The sequence below is a fragment of the Phacochoerus africanus genome, chromosome 4 (assembly GCF_016906955.1).
Source record: "Phacochoerus africanus isolate WHEZ1 chromosome 4, ROS_Pafr_v1, whole genome shotgun sequence".
Taxonomy (NCBI): domain Eukaryota; kingdom Metazoa; phylum Chordata; class Mammalia; order Artiodactyla; family Suidae; genus Phacochoerus; species Phacochoerus africanus.
In genome coordinates this window covers 16159900-16178754 of record NC_062547.1, presented here as the reverse complement: position 1 = coordinate 16178754, position 18855 = coordinate 16159900, and the positions used below count along the sequence as shown (strand labels likewise).

At 49.0% G+C, this 18855-nt stretch overlaps 1 protein-coding gene and 1 non-coding gene across 4 annotated transcripts in view; one reads left to right on the top strand and one right to left on the bottom strand.

Annotated features, from left to right (window-relative positions):
- The window catches only part of PTPRJ (protein tyrosine phosphatase receptor type J), a 176949-nt gene that overhangs the window by 37236 nt on the left and 120858 nt on the right, over positions 1-18855 (top strand). The window lies entirely within an intron of this gene.
- On the bottom strand, positions 10186-10257 carry TRNAE-UUC (transfer RNA glutamic acid (anticodon UUC)). The gene has a single exon. It is a non-coding gene; the product is annotated as a tRNA-Glu (tRNA).

Sequence of the window (18855 nt, the reverse complement as noted above, 5' to 3'; positions counted from 1 at the left end):
CACTGTGCCACCAGGGAACTCCCTTCAAAATCTTTCAAAACCCGGCTCTAGCACACCTCATCCATCAGACTACAGCCTGTGTTCACATTCCTCCCATATAAGTGACTTCATTAATCTCTAGGGTTCAGTGTTTTGATCCTGAACTAAGCTGTTTGCTCAGTGAAGACAGGAATCATATTTACATTTCTTTGCTGTTTTTCTTCCATGACCAACCTCTTCTCTCTCTTACTCTAAGATCAAAGCGGCAGCGTAAATTTTCTTGCATGTGTCACAAACAGCTGACTCTGTTGAGAGTAAGTGTCGGGGACCAGACGTCCACTCTGTTCTGAAAGCCTGTGCCTGCTGCCTTACTTACTGGCTAGTGAGTGCTGAACATTGGGCTGCAGAATGTACTTGGATCGCTAAGCGTCACGCCTGAGCTGTGGTGTTGTTTCATTCATTCCGAGTGGCTTCTAAGCCAGGTCTACCTGGAGTTTTTCCAGGTTCACCAGCCGCGGCCCAGGCAGGGAGCCCGTCTTATTCAGCTGTAATTCATGAGCCTTGCTTGCAAAGCTAACTCGTGGTGGATAATGAGGAAGAGTTGCATTGGTGATAGGAGGGAGAATGAGGGGATACGGAATTTCTTCTAAGTTTGTGGCCTACCTCTCTCCAGGGGCCTTCTGATTTCTTTTGACAGTGCCATCTGCCAGGGCCTGAGAATGTATGGAAGGAGTCAGGAGCCAGGTCTTGTGGATGAGCTGTGGGATCTGGAGCAGGGATTAGCACTGAGGATGGAGGGACCAGGAATCTAGCATAAATGTGGTGGATGCTGCAAACTCAGAGGCCTTTGGGGGCGAGGTAGGTGGCCTGGTGGAAGCTAAGTGGACTGTGGATGTTTCCCCTCAGTCTTGGAGATTCAGTAGAGGTGGAATTTCATAGATTCAATCTGGAAAACTGGTGGTTGCTCTGCCTAAAGGGGGCAGCTGCCCGTCAGCTTGTCACCCTGTAGAAGCATCGTCCTGGAAAAAAAAAATCCAGACTTTTTAATGGGATGTCTCCTAATTTTTAAATACTGGCAACCAACTCAACTACAAAATCATGCCTACTGGCCCGAGTGGGAGGCAAAGGCTGGTACCTTCCAGAGGCCCCCAGGGGACACACACACACACACACACACACACACACACACACACACACGCCATAGGGTCCGTGGAGGTAGGTGTCTGTCACCATCCAGATGGTGGGATACTGGGATTGCTGCGGAAATGGACATGACAGGCAGGGCGGGCGGTGCAGATGCCAAAAGCTGGCGTCAAGGGAATGCTAATGACAAAGGCCGACTTCTTTGCCCACCAGAAGGCCTTCTGTTCCTTGTCTCCTTCCCTCGCCTGCGCTGTCAAGGCTCCTCCCTGCCAGCCTCAGCCCGCGTCTGAATTTTCCAGTTCAGCATCCAGGGCCTTCCTGGTGCCGTGTGACCATAAATGGTGCCTCTGCTTCAGTGTGTGGCCTCGACTTACCCACCGGTGTTCTCTCCCCCGAGCCCCTTCCTGGGCTGCAGGGTCTCGGTTGGCCGGGGTCTCCCAGGACGTGCCCATGTTCCTTCCCTCCTGGTTTCACTCATGCTCTTCCCTCTCCCTGGAGTGCTCATCCCTACAGTTCAGGGTAATCCTGCTTCCTGCCCCTCCTTCAAAAGGCTCCGGTCCCTGAAGTCGGCTGCCCTCCCTGCTCTGTAAATTTGGAATGGATTACATGGTTCTTTTAGCTTCCACGGAACTTTCCCTCCACCTCCACCCCCCGTCTGTGGCTTGCAGCTGTTCAGAGGTCTGACTCCCATGGTAGATGGTAACGTCGTTGTGGGAGGGCTCCAGCCTTACTCATCGCTCTGCCCCTCTGGCCTTTGGCTCAGGACCGCAGTCAAAAGGGGATTTGTTGGATTCGACACTTCACATTGGGGTATGGAGAACAGGTAATCAAGAGAAAAAAGTTTCAGGTCTAAGGTGAACATGAAAAAGGGAGCACCTGGCAGAAACAAGGGCGTGATGGGAGCAGGTACAGCTGGATCTAGCTCCTCCTCAGTGGAAGCAGTACCTCTCTAGAGCCATACCTTGGGATGTGGTCGCCAGCCTCCTGTGGGCCTGACTTGAATACTTGGGCTTCAGGTCTGTCCTTGACACCTGTAGGAAGCTGAAGTCAGAGGCAGAACAAAACAGACCCAAGTCCATTCTGTCCCCAGCCAGGATGGTGCCCCCACGTGGGTGTACTTTCTGCTCCTCACCAGGGCAGTCATTCTGGGAGTGCCTTGAGGTGGGAAGGGCCTAGGGGATGTGAGAAGGTGGAGGCCGCCTTCCAGGAGGACGAGAAGAGGAAGTGGGCTGAAGCGAGACCCTGGGTCTAGAGTGTGAAGTAGGTTCTAGTGCCAGATCTGCCTCTTCCAACTGACTGATGAGCAGGACTTTTTTTTTTTTTTTTTTTGGCCGTGCCCATGGCATGTGGAAGTTCCTGGGCCAGGGATTGAACCTGTGCCACAGCAGCAACCTGAGCCACTGCAGTGACAATGCCAGATCCTGAACCCGTTGCACTGCAAGAGGACTCCTGAGCAGAACCCCTAACCACCGAGTTTTTTCTCACCTGTTCGAAGCAATTGCTAGGCTCTTTGGGTCCTGACATCCTATGACTTGGGTTTTTTTGGGTCAGATGGTTGTTGTAGGTTCACGAACCGTTTGTTTTTCTCTTACACTCCCCCATCCCACCCCTGGTACACAGTGATCTGAATTATTGTGAAAGGGGGCAATTTGGAGGAAAGACTTTTTTTTCAGGTAAGAAGTAGATTTATTAAGAGAGGCACATCTTCCATAGACAGAATGTGGGCCACCTCAGAAGGCGATAGCAGTCTAGGAGTAACACGTTCCCCAGAGGGAACGCGGTCTGTCTTCAGAGGCTCGAGAGTGGTGGAGGAAAGCCTTTTGAAAAGGGTCCTTTTTCAAGATTTGAAACAGCGGAGTTCCCATTGTGGCACAGCGGGAAACGAATATGATTAGTATTCATGAGGATGCAGGTTCAATCCCTGGCCTCCCTTGTTTTGTTTTTGTTTTTTGGGGTTTTTTTTGGTTTTGTTTTTTTGTTTTCTTCTGTCTTTTTGCCCTTTCTAGGGCTGCTCCCACGCACATGGAGGTTCCCAGGCTAGGGGTCGAATCGGAGCTGTAGCCACCAGCCTATGCCAGAGCCACAGCAATGTGGGATCCGAGCTGCGTCTGCGACCTACACCACAGCTCACGGCAACACCAGATCCTCAACCCACAACCTCATGGTTCCTAGTCGGATTCATCAACCACTGCGCCACAATAGGAACTCCTGAAATAGGTGTTGACGACAAAGGGCCTGATTGGAATCCCCTTGAAGGCATAGCCAGGAAGGGTGAGATCCCAGGACACAGAACCTTCCCATAAAAGGAAGGGGGACCAGCCCAGCGGGATGTACAACTTGAGCATGATAGGGGTTGGGATAGAGTTCCCGTGTAGTGGCTAAGAAAGTGTAACTGAAACCCTTTTCCCCCCAAACAGGGCAAGTGGCTGAGAAATTCGGGGCCTTGTTGCCTTTGGCTTTGCCTTTCTTTTGAAAGGAATTGGAGACCTTCCCTTGATAAAGGTTTCTCATGGGCTTTGCCCTCAAGGTCTTCAGCTGGTTGACTGAGGACCTCATTTGATTTTAGTGAGAGCAAATGTCTCAGACGTGTTGGAGGTTCTGGGATTAGGTTTTGAAGTCTGCTTGTTGGAGCCCAGTGTCTACCTACCAGTGAGGACTGCTTCCCGGGCTTCAGGTGGTCTCTTAGCAGACCAGGTCCCTACGGGGGTGAAAGACTGCAGCCAAGATGTCGTTTCTTAGTTGGCCAGCAGGTCTCAGGGATGGTCAGAGTATGGCTGGGGTTGGGAGTTAGAGGCAAAGACCACGGAGAAGGGCTGTGACCTGGGAGGGACGTGCCTCCTGTGGTCTTACCTGGAAAGGAAGAAAAATCTAGGATGTTCCCAGACTAATGAAGCCTTCCATAGGAGGCCACATGCCTTGTTCCACAGGGCAGTGATCCGCTGAGCCTCATGTCAGGGCAGCTCAGAATCCATCTGTTGTGAAGCTAGGCTCTTCCAGGCGGCAAAGGGACACATGCCATTCGCGTGTGAGTGGCTGCCAGGTTTCCCTTTTTACTCCCTCCAACCCTGGGCGGGGGGCGGGGTGGGGGAGTGCACCTGTGGCAAATGGAAGTTCCCAGGCTAGGAGTCGAATCAGAGCTACAGCTGCTGGCCTGTGCCACAGCCACAGCCATACTGGATCTGAGCTATATCTGTGACCTACACTGCAGCTTGCGGCAATGCCTGATCCTTAACCCACGGAGCGAGGCCAGGGATTGAACCCACAACCTCAAGGTTCCTAGTTGGATTCCTTTCCACTGTATCACGACGGGAACGCCGCCCTTTCTACTCTTGCCCTTGATTTCTACCTGTACCACAGACCACCCTCAACTGTCATCCCAAAGCCAGCAGCCTGTTGCCTGTCTCAACAGCTTACTGACAGTGACCTTGGGCAAGTTATTAGCTTCTCAACCTTGATTTCTTCATCTGTGAAAATGGAGTGGATGAGACCTGTGTCATGAGGTTGTGAAATGAAATTTGATTCTTCATGCAGAGCACCTGGCATATGACCTGAATAAGGCTTAAGAAATAGAGGTTCCTGCCCTCTGTGTGTTCTTCCCACCTCTTGGACGCTGTGTCATTCCCATCCTTGTCCTGAGCGTTTCGGTGACCATTCAGATATATCCAAAGGGCAAGGGACAACCGGAAGCTGGTTCATTCACTGCCTAGGACAAGGTTCTGTGCTCTGTGGGTTGGTCTGACTGCCTTCCCTGGGCTGGGGATGCTTCGAAGCTGCTTGGATCACTGTCTGGCCCCAAAGCTGGGTCCTGGGGGCCTCCTGTGGCTCCTAGAATAACAGGAGCCGGAGATTAGATCTCTCTCTAACACATTGCTTTGTAAGGATGCAGTATATCGCATATTTGACAACGGCCTTTGTTGTCTAATGGTCTTTTTGGACTTCAGTGCAAGAGCTGCCTGCAGTATTGTCTGGTTTGTTACCTTTTCTCCGCAGAACCTCTTCTTTAGAGAGGTCTTATGTCCCACGCTCACATGCATCCAGGGTCCAGGCAGTGAGCAGAAATAAGAGGGGCTCCCCAGGTGAAAGAAAAAGCATCCTAAGTTAATAGTCTTTTTTTTCTTTTTTCTTTTTTCTTTTTAGAGCCACAAGCATGTGGGGTCTAATAAGCTAGGGGTCTAATAGGAGCTACAGCTGCCGGCCTACAACAGAGCCACAGCAACGCCAGATCTGAGCCACGTTTGCGACCTACACCACAGCTCACGGCAACGCCAGATCCTTGACCCACTGAGCGAGGCCAGGGATCGGATTCATTTCTGCTGCGCCGCAGCAGGAACTCCCTAAGTTAATAGTCTTGCTTCACAGTTGTACTTGGCTTGCGTATTAGATGAAAGCAAAGGTCCTCCCTGCTGCTAGTCACACGCTCTCTCCTTTCTTGAAACAAAGGATCTTCTTGGTTTATCTTTCCATTTTGTGCTTTTGACAGAAGCCTGGGCACCAAAATGTATTTCTCTTATGGTGGAGAAAAAGGCTTGAAGATGGGTGCTGACCTTGGCTGCGATGGTGCTGGGAGCAGCCTGGGGTCCCTTCTGTGCCCCCTTTCGCCATCTGTCAATCTCCCCTCATGGCCAGCCCAAGGATATGGACCTGGTGTTGCCATATCCTGCAGTTCTTCATGAAAAACTCAAAATCTGAGCTTCGAATGTGAGATCTCTGAATTGTTAAAGTTAGTTTAGATTAATTTCAAAACATTGTGTAGATGAACCAGATTCAGCCAACAGTCCTCCTGTTCTTGCTCTTTGTTTGGATCCATTGCAGAGCGGGAAGTTAAAGCTGCGAGTTAGGACTCCTGCAAATGAGTAGTTTGGAAGTGAATCCAAAAGCAAAACAAGATTTTCACTGATGAATGTATGCTTTTGTACCATGTCCTGGTGCTATATGACAAAGATTTGCCCCATGTCACATGGTGGCTTTGAGCACTGCCTTGGCGATGGACCTGCTATGTGTGGGCCAGGCTTCTGCTGCAGATGCTGCAGGGAGCACAGTTGTCTCCGTCCTGCCTCATCCAACATCTGTCCCAGGCCTGGAGGGTGTGGCTGGTCTTCTCAGGTCAGGTGAGCTGTGCATGTGTGTGCATTGCTTCGTACCTGTGACCTCATGTGGTTTCGTCCAATTGCTTTCCTTTTCCAGAATCATGAAAAATAACTCCATTTTTTATTTTAAGGGCAAACAGTCAAAGAAGGCATGTATATAATTGTATAAAATTCGGAACATGCAGAAAGATATAGAGGGCAAATTCCTCTTTGCCTTTCCCTCTCTTCCCCTCCCCCTTATTTGAAAAAGAAGACTGACCAACTATGTGACCTCAGATGACTCCTCTAACCTCTCAAACACCATTTCCTTATATTTTATGGAGTAAGCGTAACACCTAGCTCATAGTATCATTATTTTTTCTTTCTATTTCTTTTTTTGTCTTTTTAGGGCTGCACCTGTGGCATATGGAGATTCCCAGGCCTAGGGGTCAAGTCGGAGCTCTAGCCCCCGGCCTACGACACAGCCATAGCAATGCCAGATCTGAACCGAGCAACTGCAATCTACACTGCAGCTCGCAGCAGTGCTGGATCCTTTATTCTACTGAGCAAGGCCAGGGATCATACCCATATCCTCATGGATACTAGTTGAGTTCTTAACCTGCTGAGCCACATCAGGAGTACCTCTTTCTTTTTTTTAGTGGCTGCATCTGTGGCATAATGGAAGTTCCTGGGCCAGGGATTGAATCTGAGCTGCAGCTGTGACCTATGCCACAGCTGTGGCAACGCCAGATCCTTTGACCCACTGTACTGGCCAGAGATTGAACCCGCACCTCCACAGCGACGTGAGCCTCTGCAGTCAGGGTCTTAACCCACTGCATCATGGCGAGAACTCGCTCATTATTTTTCCTTTAGCATGGATGAAATGAGGTGATGTGAAATCCCCCAAGTCCTCAACACACAGGATGTTTTTTTCCCCCTTTTTATGTGTTGAGGATTTCTCTGGCAGTCCCTTTGTATTTATTGCACCGTTTGCATTTGATAAACATACATGTTTAGCTCCGTTAGAGAAAAAAAAAAATATGGGTGAGCAGAACTGTTTTCAGCTTGAAGTCCTCTTCTGCCCTTCTTCCCAGGTGGAAGCTTAACATTGCTTTCCATACTCCTTCATTCCCCCAGACTCTTGAAAATCTCTGATGAGTGCCCTTCAGTAAGACCAGAGGAAATGGTTCTCTTATTTAGAAAAGGACACAGAATCTTGATGGTATGTTCTTTGGAGCCAGTGACAGAGATGATTGTCTAAGAAGTTCTGGGCATTCAAATGTGAAACACATTAACCTGTGGGAATGCTGGATTTTTATCTGGATGGATGTCTCACTTTGTATGGAGCTGGTTGGGAATAAAGATGGGAGCAGGGTTTTGTGGCTGTTTTATTTTTGCTTTGAGCTCATGTTAGTTTGGATCAGCTTTGGCTGTGTGTAACAACAACAACCCCCCGCCCTCAAACCTCAGATTTACAGTAATTTAAAAGATGCTTGAGTGATGGAGAGTTTTGTTTCTTGCGTTCAACTAAGCTGGAGGTAGCAGGTCAGGGCCTTTGGAGTCCCAGGACGTCACCGGGGGCCCAGGCTCCCATCTTCCTGCCCGTAGATTCCATCCTTTGGGTCGCCTCACAGTCCAGGGTGTTCCTGGAGCTCCGGAGCTCATGTCTGAGCCACATGTGGACAGGAGGAAGAAAGGCATGGCCCTAAAAGGAGGCACTTGCTCTGCTCAATCAGCTCTCTCTGAGCTCTTTTCTGGAGGTCCCATGGATCACTTCTGCTTGTGTCTCACTGGTTGTGATGTGGTCATATACACATACCTAGCTGTGAGGGAGGCCGGCAAGTGTAGCCTTTTAGCCTCTGTGCCATAGGTAAAATGAAAAACAAGCTTCTTTTACCAAGGAGGAGGAGGTGACTGGATGTTATGGATGTGGGCAGCAAGCAGTGTTTTATTATTTTTATTTAAAAATGTTTTTTGGCTGCGCCCACGGCATATGGAGGTTTCAGGCCCGGGATTGAACCTGCGCCGTGGCAGTGACCCAATCCACTGCAGGGACAACACTGGATCCTTAACCTGCTGCGCCACAAGGAAATTCCAGCAAGCAGTGTTTTAAAGGCCTTTCCTAGATTGTGGAAATTTGTGAACTGATCTCCTTCCTCCTCTTCTGTTTGCTTCTAGGCAAAGAACCATCACAGTTGGAACCATCACCCATTAGAATCTAGGGGTTCAGACTCCTAGTCAACTCTTCTTTTTATAAATGGTGGGATGGGGGTGCAGGGAGCCTGAAGAAGCAGCAGGGCCAAAGTTAAACCAACACAGAGGCAGAAGCTAACGTGTTGGGTTGTGCAAAGCGTCCAGGTCCTGGTGTCAGAAGACCTGGGTCACCTCCAGGCCTCCTCTTTCCTCTCTGAGCTCTTCCCAGCAGTGAGACGAGGGGTGCTGCCCCCTTCTGGGGCTGCTGAAGGCTGCTGAAGCCCCAGGTGGCCTGCAGAGCCTGATATGAATGGTTGATACTCTGCTGGGCTGAAGTTCTTCCAGCAGGCATGTGGGAAGCACTTATGGTGTGGAAGAGGCCATGGGGTCCAGGACGATGTTGAAGAGGTCCAGCAAGGGTCTGGCTCAACCTGCTGGTGGGGTGGGGGCGGACTCTGCCCTTTGCCAGCTGTGTGTCCAGACTTGGCCTGCGGGGCCTCTGGGATTGGCAACACACATCTGATCTTCCTTGTTGGTGTCCTGGAGCCTCTCACTGTGTGGTTCTCCTGCTTGTGAGTGTGGTTCCAGGGATTAAAATGCATACTCTTTAGAGTTCCCATTGTGGCTCAGTGGATTAAGAACCCAACCAATATCTATGAGGATGCGGGTTTGATCCCTGGCCTTGCTCAGTGGGCTGAGGATCCAGTGCTGCCGTGAGCTGTCATATGGGTTGCAGATGCGGCTCGAATCTGGTGTTACTGTGACTGTGGTGTCTGTTGCTTTATCTATCCAGTGCTGGGCTCAAGGGGTTGGGGGTGTCCTTCTCCAACAAATGCCTCAGTTGGCACATTTCAAGGGTTATTAGGCTTGTGCCTTGTCCTGCCCCCACTCCCCAGTGCCTTAAGAACCTAGCTCCATGTTAGGGGTGGCTTCCCTATGACTGTATTGTAGGGTTGTCCTGAGGGTGAGCATCCAGCTGGGTGCCCGGTGCTTGGTCAAGTCTTGGTGAGTTGCCCCTGCTGTGTCCAACTGGCCAGATCATGCCAGGCAGCAGTGACTCAGTTCCCCAGCACTTCTTCCCGTCCCCTGCCAGGATGTTTTCCCGACTTGGTTCCGTTTTTTGGGGGGTGACATTCTCATCTCTCAGCTGTGGACTTTCATGTGCCATCAGTTTCAAAACATTAGGAAATAACACATGGGGGGTGGGGGAGGGGGAAAAGAGAAGCTGAGCAGCCCCACCTAACTGGCTGCTGAGTGCCACCCTGAGGCTCCTTGGCTGGGCGTCAGGTGCTTCTTAAAATCTTTCTTTTAAGTTAAGGCCCAGAGACGATTTTGTTTTTTGACCCTCTCTTTGTCTACCTTGGTCTCTACTTCATTAACCAATTAATAGATTCACTCAGTACACACAGTTTATCGAATACCTGCTCTGTGCCTAACCCTGTTTCTGTGCTGGGGATGTTGACGTAACCCAAACAGACCACGCCCCCTCCCTCAGGGAGCTTACTTACATGGGTGGGAATGAGGAGACAGGTAGACTTGAGGCTGCAAAGAGAAGTAGAATAGGGTGATGAGGGGCAGGTGCTGTTTTATATGTGGAGCTCAGGGAAAACTCCCCAAGGGGGCATAGGGAACAGCAAGTGCAAATGCCCTGAGGTAAGACCGATTGTTTTGTGGAATAGCAAGGAGGCAGCTCAGTGGGGGAGTAGAATGAACTGGCCAGGGGGTGTGGGTTTTAGATCTTTGAGCTTGATTTTTTTTTTGTTTGTTTTTCTGTGGCATGCAGCAGTTTAACATAGGATCTCAGTTCCCAGACCAGGGATTGAACCTGGGCTGCAGCAGTGAAAGTGCTGAATCCTACCCACTAGACCACCAGGGAAGTCCCTTGAGATGCTTGTAGAGCTTTATGTGGAGATGTTGTGCAGAGTGTTGGTAACAGGTGCCTGTAGTTCAGGGAAGACACTGAGGCTGGAATGATGCATTTGAGGGGCACAGCTGTGCCGTGCTGTTGGGCTGGATGAGATCACCATTGTGTTAGGTCGGTCCTCCTGGCCAGGGGCTGCACACATCCAGTCTGGCTGGGTGTTCAGGAGGTACAAGTGCCTGTCTACCTCGCTTGGCCTTGGATTTGCATTTGAGTCACTGTGTTGCTCCCAGTCTGGTGTGGAAACCTCTCGGAATGATGAGACAAGCACAGTGGAGAAGAAGATAAGCCACTGGTGAGTCTGGCCTTGATGGCTCTTTGATAGGTGGTACCATGGATGATGGCCCTGTTGGGGTTGGAAAGCCCAAACAGAGCATTTGATCTGTACTAGCCAGCTAAGTATTCAACAAATGCTTGGAGTTCCCCTTGTGGCACAGTGGTTAACGAATCCGGCTAGGAACCATGAGGTGGCGGGTTTGATCCCTGGCCTTGCTCAGTGGGTTAAGGACCCAGTGTTGCCGTGAGCTGTGGTGTAGGTTACAGACGCGGCTCGGATCCCACGTTGCTGTGGCTCTGGCGTAGGCAGGTGGCTACAGCTCCGATTAGACTCCTACCCTGGGAACCTCCAAATGCCACAGGAGCGGCTCTAGAAAAAAGGCAAAAAGACAAAAACAAAACAAAACAAAAAACCAAGTGCTTAATTTACCAAGAGGCTTCTCTCCAAGGCAAACTGGGGGCATGTATGGAGTCAGGATTTGGGAGGATTTCTTAGTCTGAACTTGAGGGTGTGGGCACTGTTCACAGTTGCCAAGTGGAGACTTTCTTGCTTGGTCAGAAGGTAACATTTAAACCTGGCCCAAGACTCCCTTTTCCTCTCTTTCCTCTCCTGTCCTGTGTGCTAGACATTGACTGGGGCCTTCCTGTTGGCCATGCCCTCAAGATGGCACGTGGGAAAGATGTGATCTGTTGGGAAGGAACTTGGCTGTACAGGCAAAGACTTGAGCTGGAAAAAGAACAAATGGTCATTCATTCAGTGCTTCCCAGTACCAGGGTGCTTCCCCCCCACCGCCTCCTTCTTTCTTAAATGAAACCTTCAAGAAAAGAAGAGTCCTAGGCCATCCTTAGACTTTAGCCCCAGTGTCACATCATAGGATTTTTTTTTTTTTTTTTTCCCAGTTAAAGCCTTAAATAACTTCATGGATATGAATGTGAAGGTGTAACATAGATGCTGGTAACTGCTTCTGTTGGGCTAAAGGATACTCCTTTCCCGAGATCCCTACTGATTGATCTTATTTTTATTTATATAAATCCTTATTATAGAAGAATGCAAATCCTTAAAATAGCGGCTGGCCCGTATGTATATACTGTATAAATGCTGCACATATGTTAACTTATTTCATCCACATTCCAGCCTGGCAGGTAGGTGCTATTATCTTGCCTATTTTACAGATGAGGAAATGGGTACAAAGGTTAAATAAGGTCACCTGACTAGCAAGTGGTAGGGCTAGGATTTGAACCAGGGGAACCTGGTTCTGAGTCCAGGCTTTTAAATATAACAAACACTCCAAGGCCTATTGGTTTTTCCACAGGTCTTTGCTAAAGAATAAATTCAAGTTAGAAAAACACTGACACAACCTTTTACATAGGACTGTGAAAATTTAAAAAGAGCAGAAAGATCAACTGTTGGCGGGATTGCAGGAAAAACTACCCATACATTACTGGTGGAATTGTGCATTTGTTACATGCATTTCAGAAAGCAATATGGTGATGTTTAATGAAATTTAAAACAATATATACATACATATTGTTTTATATATACACTCTTTAACCTAGCTAATCCATTCCTGGGAATCTGTCTCTGAGTAAGAAAAAAAATGTAGCTAAGGATATATATACAAAGGTGTTTATTGCAATGTTGCTTTTTAGTAACCAAAATGTAGAAGCAAAGAGAATGCCCACTCAAAGTTGAATGAATGGATACATCGTTGTTCATGCCAAAATTCTGTTGCAACCATTAAAAAGAATGAAATTAAAAAACCCCCAAGGGAGTTCCCGTCGTGGCGCAGTGGCTAATGAATCCGACTAGGAACCATGAGATGTGGGTTCGATCCCTGCCCTTGCTCAGTGGGTTAAGGATCCGGCGTTGCCGTGAGCTGTGGTGTAGATTGCAGACGCGGCTCGGATCCCGCGTTGCTGTGGCTGTGGCATTGGCCGGCAGCTACAGCTCCGATTGGACACCTAGCCTGGGAATCTCCATATGCCGCGGGGCCCAAGAAATGGCAAAAAGACAAACAAAAACAAAAACAAAAAACCCCCGAACAGAAGTTCCTGTCGTGGTACAGCAGAAACGAATCTGCCTAGGAACCATGAGGTTGCAGGTTTGATCCCTGGCCTTGCTCGGTGGGTAAAGGATCTGGTGCTGCCGTGAGCTGTGGTGTAGGTCGCAGACATGGATTGGATCCTGAGTTGCTGTGTCTGTAACTCTGATTCCACCCCTAGCTTGGGAACCTCAATATGCCGCAGGTGTGGCCCTAAAAAGCAAAACAACAACAATGAAACAGCCCCCAAACAATCCCAAAAAACAATCAAAAAAGAGTAATGGCAATGGCTCTACTCATAATGGTTGCCCTTTTTATGCTGTGCAGAGTGTCACGTATTTCAGATGCTGTGTTAGAATCTGCCTCCCTGCACAGTCTTCAAAGCACATTTGTCAGAGGAGGAAACAAAGGCTCTGAGCGGTTAAGTAAATGCTCAAAGTCTAAGGGATGGTGCCGGTTCTGGTCCATCCAGCTTCCTAATCCTGCTGTTTTCTCAGCACAGTGACTGTGCGTCCCTGTGCACTGCCCTTTCCTGGTGATGTATGGCCCCCAGACACCTCCTCTCAGGCTCACTTTGTGGCCCATGGCACCGGGTGGGCCACAGGACGGGACAGTGGCCCGTTTCTCCTGGGCCGAATCCAAGGCCGTGTGAGGCACCCTGGGGAAGCCGGCGAAGTTGGAGCTTGGATTTGAAAGCTGTTAATCCAGCCCGGCCCCTCCAGCCTCCCTTGCTCTGTTTTATTAAGCCCAGGGTTTTCCTAAAACACCCCAGATCTCCTTTTCCTGTGTGAAGAGATTAGGCCAACGTCCACCCCCGGTCATGCGCCAGCGTCTGGTTTCTGGTCACAGCATCAGGATGAGCAGTTTCTTGTCAAGTGCCCGGGCCTGGAGAACCCTCGGGAAGGGTGGGGACCATCTGTGCTGTCCTGTAAAGGAAATTGTGGTTTCTTTCTTTCCTTTTTTCTTTTTTCGTTTATGGGAAAGAGAGACTTGTGTCTCAATCGTGTCTTTGTGGCGTTGTATTACACAGAGTCACAGAAAATGTTCTATGTAAATGACTACGCGCCCTGATTAGGGCCTCAATGGGCGCCATTGTGTCATATTGCTATTATTGGCGATGGCAGGATTCTAAATGATATTCTCATCAGGCTGAAAAAGTTCAGTGTGAGCAGTGAAACTCGGGGTTAATTATACTGCTCTGAATTAGAGCATAGAATTCAGTCGCAAGGAGAGCTGGGCTCTTGCTCTCTCCCCCTCTGTCTCTTTGGGGCTCTTGCTGGAGGTTTGATCAGAGTATTGTTTAACCCATGTTCTAAATTTGTCCTTACTGGCATTTTGCTCTGCGTGAGTTACCACCCCTTCTGGGGTTGGGAAACACAGGACCGATTTATAGGACAGTTGGAGAGGGGAAGTTGGAGAGGGGGAGAAGCGATCTGCTTCACGGCGCCTTCTCGTCACTTGCAGGGTAGGAAAGATTGAAGTCTTAGGGGAGTGCCGGACCCTAGAGAGGCCCCTTTAATTTAGCTCTCCTCTCTCCTGCCGGTGAATTACCGGCTGCTCTGATCCTGACTCACCTCTTTGAAGAAATGACACACTGACCTACATCTCGGCTGAAACAGATAGAAGCCTCTATCTCTGTTCGGGCCCCTTCTTGGAGGCAAACCTGCAGGGGAATCCATCTGAGGGCTGGGGCAGGCCCTCTCGGGTTTCCTGCCATCGACTTTGCTGGTTTTAATCGCAGAGCTCTCTTTGAGTCACTCCTAATTGTAAACTTCCTGCATTCCTTTCGCGCCTTCCTTTGGTCTGTAAATTTCATGTAATTCGCATCGCATCTGAAGCTGCATCTGAAGTTATATAAATTTCATAGAACTTGCGTTTCATTCTCCCCCCTTTAATGTATTATGTGGGCTGTGAATATAATGGCTATCAAAAAAATCTTTGAAAAGTGGTTTTTGGAGATGGCCTCCTGGTTTATCATATGTACATAACATGACTTATTTAACCACTTCACCACTTTGGGATGTTTAGGGCGAATCTTTTTTTTTTTTTTTCTTTTGCTCTTGTAAACCACACTATATTGGCAACTAGCCTAGGACTGATTCCTAGAAATGAGTTTACTGTGAATATGAACTTAAAAGTAGAGAAAGCATGTAAACCCAGGTCTGTCTGCCTCCAGATCCAGTGTTCCTTCTGCTGCTCTTAGGTCTCCAGCCCTTTCTCTGCCAGAACCCCACGGCTCGCTCAGGGGACCCAGGCACATACTGACCTTCCAAGCGACCCACTTTTGACCCGGATGCTCCAGAGCAAGCCAGTTCTAGAGTTCTTGTTCCTCCTCCTCTCTCGCTTGCGCTCTCGCTCTTGCTCTTTTTTTTTCTTTTTCTTTTCTTTCTTTTTTTTTTTTTGGTCTTTTTCCCTTTTCCAGGGCCACTCCTGCAGTATATGGAGGTTCCTGGGCTAGGGATGTAATCGGAGCTACAGCTGTCGGCCTACGTCAGAGCCACAGCAACTTGGGATCTGAGCCGTGTCTGCAACCTACACCACAGCTCACGGCAATGCTGGATCCTTAACCCACTGAGCAAGGGCAGGGATCGAACCCACAACCTCATGGTTCTAGTTGGATTCGTTAACCACTGCGCCATGATGGGAACGCCTTTCTTTTTCTTTTTTTAAGGGTGCAGCATATAGAAGTTCCCAGGCTAGGGGTTGAATGAGAGCTACAGCTGCTGGCCAGCACCATAGCTACAGCAACGTGAGATCTGTGCTTCTGTGACCTACACTGCAGCTTGCAGCAAAGCCAGATCCTTAACCCACTGCGTAAGGCTACAGATGGAAGCTGTATCCTCAGGGATGCTAGTCAGGTTTGTAACCTGTTGAGCCACCATGGGAACTCCCCTCCTCTTCTCTTTTGATTTTGATGGTGGTGGACGGCTCTCTGGGGCAGCTTATGGTCCTCTCCCTCACCTGGCAGGAGCACAGGCTGTTCTGCGAGGCCTGTGCCGACAGCACACGTTAAAGAGTACCACGTTGTTCACAGATGCCACTTGAAGGGGTAAAGGATAGTTTGGTGGCCATGTAGGATGTGATTTAATCCTCCTGGTGTGGATCCCTTGCAGAGGGCCCCATTATTCCTATTTTAAACTTTGGTTCTCAGTGTTTGCAGTCCCTGTTGTAATGTCTTTTCTATATTTATAATACATAAAATAGACTTTCTGAAGCATAGCCCTGACCAGCACAGCTATCTTTCCCACACTGTACATCCTCTCTGAACCTAGAGAGAATTTGAGGGGGAAAAGGGTCCCTTAGGTTAAACGAGCTGGGAAAAAGCTCCGTTCTAAAGAGAGCCCCCAGATTTCTCTTATGGCTCAGTGGGTTAAGGATCCAGCATTGTCACTGCTGTGGCTTGAGTCATTGCTATGGTGCCGGTTTGACCCCTGGTCTAGGACCTTCTACATGCTGCCAGCATGGAGTGGCTAAAAAGAAAGAAAGAAAAATAAGAGATATTTCCCAAGCCCTTTAGACTCGTAGAGGCTCAGGAGTCCCTGGTGGCCTAGCAGTTAAAGATCCAGCATTGTCACTGCTGTGGCTCTTGGTTCCTGTTGTGGCACGGGTTCGATCCCTGGCCCAGGAATTTCTACATACTGTGGGCATGTCCACAAAAACAACAACAACATAAGATTCTTGGAGGCTTAGACATGTGCTGCTGTCAGAAAGCCGCTTTATCCCCCAGGACACCTGTTGATGTCCCGAGGCGTAAGCAGCATGGGGAATGATGCTGAGCTAAGGGATTAAAGTCCAGACTCCTAGCTTTTCAGCCCCTGAAGCTGCTGTCACCTTTTCATTTCCTGTCCTTTCTGGCCTCTGTGTGTCTATATACACTATTGTCTCGGCCCACAGTGCCCTTCCCCTTGTCTCCACATGGCCAAGTTCAACCCCTTTTCCAAGACTCAGTTCAGATACTCCTCTTTTTTTTTTTTTTTTTTTTTTAAATCCTTATACGTTCTCCATACACTTGGCCTCTGGGCCTCTTGCATCCTTATAGCTGTTCTCCGGACCTGCCATATGGCACGATTTCCTATGAGGTATTACCCTTATTTGCATCCACTCGTTTTTTTGATTGAGTCATCTCCTTGAAGACAGGACCTGCTTTCCTGTCATTGCTTCAGCGTGGGCTGTCACATTGCCTTGCACGTAGTAATTGCTCAGTAAATGCTTGCTGAACACATGTTCCTAGTGTCAGTTGATGCTTCCGTAGAGGGACGGTCTGGTAACAGTGGTGATGTCCCTGCAGCAATTTCTGTGCTGCCTTCAAAAAACATTCTGATGCAGCATCTGCCTTCTCCTCCATTCAGCATTGCTGGGGAGCACAGCTTTGCTTCTCGTGTGTGTCCCCTGTTCTGTTACATGAAGGTTTTGTCTCTGAGACCCCTGGTAATAGCCTTCACTTTTTTTGCGCGTGTGCTAGGTGCCGACTGCTTTATGCACCTTATCTTTCCAATCCTTCTCTCTACCCATTGAGTTACGGTTTGTTATCGAGGCAGGGTCAGAAACTGTAGCCCAGAGAGGTGAAGAAAACAGGCTCCAGCAAGGTCATAGAGTAAATGGCAGTGTGGGGAATTAAACTTGGGTCTGACTCTGGAGTTATTACATCACATAACTGTATTGGCTTTTGCCAGATGCAGCACACACTCTGCGTGTGTGTGTGTGTGTGTGTGTGTGTGTGTGTGGTGGGGGGGTCATTTATTGATGAATTGATCCTGGAACCCGCCCTCCCCTTTCCTGCTCTCCCTCTCTTTCTGAATAACCCCATTTCTTCTTTCCTGGGCGTGGTATCTGTGGATTGAAATGTGGCTAATTTACCTAGTTTTACAAGTTTTATTAATTATGTGTTTTCCCTCACTTTATTTTTGGAGCTTTATGGAGAAACCGGCTGATGGGAGGAGGCGACAGGGCTCCCAGTGTCTCGTTTGACATTAATAGTTAAGTGTCTCCCCTGGTCTGCCTTTTGCCCTTTTTTGGCATCAGCAATGCATCCTGTCCTTAAGCCTTTCCAGGTTCTATGTCTCTGATGTGTTTTCTTTGGATACAACCTGCAGGTTGGTGTTGCTTCTTACTGAAGTTCCCGGATAGCACAGGCCTGGCTAAACAACCCAGCACCAGGAACTACCACCAGTGCCCCTACAATGCTGTGTGTGTGTGTTGTGTGTGTGTGTGTGTGCGTGTGCGTGTGCGCGCGCACACATGCACATGTGCCCAGTGAGATGTAAACACTTACGGGGAATAAAAGATGTTCATTCCCCAGAGCCAAAATTTGGACTGTTTCCTTCTAGCCACAGCTTTCACGGTGATTCCATATGTTCTGTCATCTTTACGTTTTTGCAGCCTCCACAGATTGATTCTCTCTGCAGCTGGTACACCAACAGGAGATAGTTTCCAAATTGCAGATCTGACCATGTCATTCCACAGCTAAAAATCCTTCTCCAGCCCCCAGCACCCTCAGGGTGATTGGCCTGTTGGCCGCCCAGCTCTCCAGCTTCTCGTATGTTCTTTGTGGGAGTTGGCTCCAGCCACGGTGTATTGCAGGTTGTTCCTACGTGTGGGTTTTTTTTTCTTCTCTCTTCTGGAGGCCTCCCCAGCTGGCTGCAGCCTCTGTAAGTGTCGCTCTTCTCCTCCACCTGGCTGATGTCTGTTGGCCACTTCTGGAAATCTCTGCCCAATCAGACCCATCCCGGGTCCTGTTGAGTCACTTGGCTCATGGGGCTCTGTTTCGGTTCTGTTGCTTCCTCACCTAGACTGGTCACATTTTGCTTTCCTCATCTCTGTACCTGGCACACAAGCTCTGTACCTTGGTAGCTGCTGAATGAAGGATTAGTCACCCGAGTTTATTTCCTGTGAAAATGCAGCGAGGTGGGAAATCTGAGCATTTCTTGCTCCTTGAGGATTCCCAGATTTGTGTGATAATAACACATGCTCCTGGTTACCAAATGCCTAGTGTGTGTGTTCTGAGTGCTTCGTAGAGTTTACCGTTACCCTTGTCATTCCTGTACTTCTCATATCAAGAAGTCCATGGACCGCGGCTTCTGAGCATTTCAAAGGCACTTTCCAGATTGACACCTGAAAGGCATCACCACTGAGGCTCAGAAAAATGGTGGCAATATTTGACACTATTTTAAACAGAGTTTTAGGGGCTTGGGCCCCGAGAGGTTGCCAGTTGCCAAACCCCTAAGTGTACAGAGAG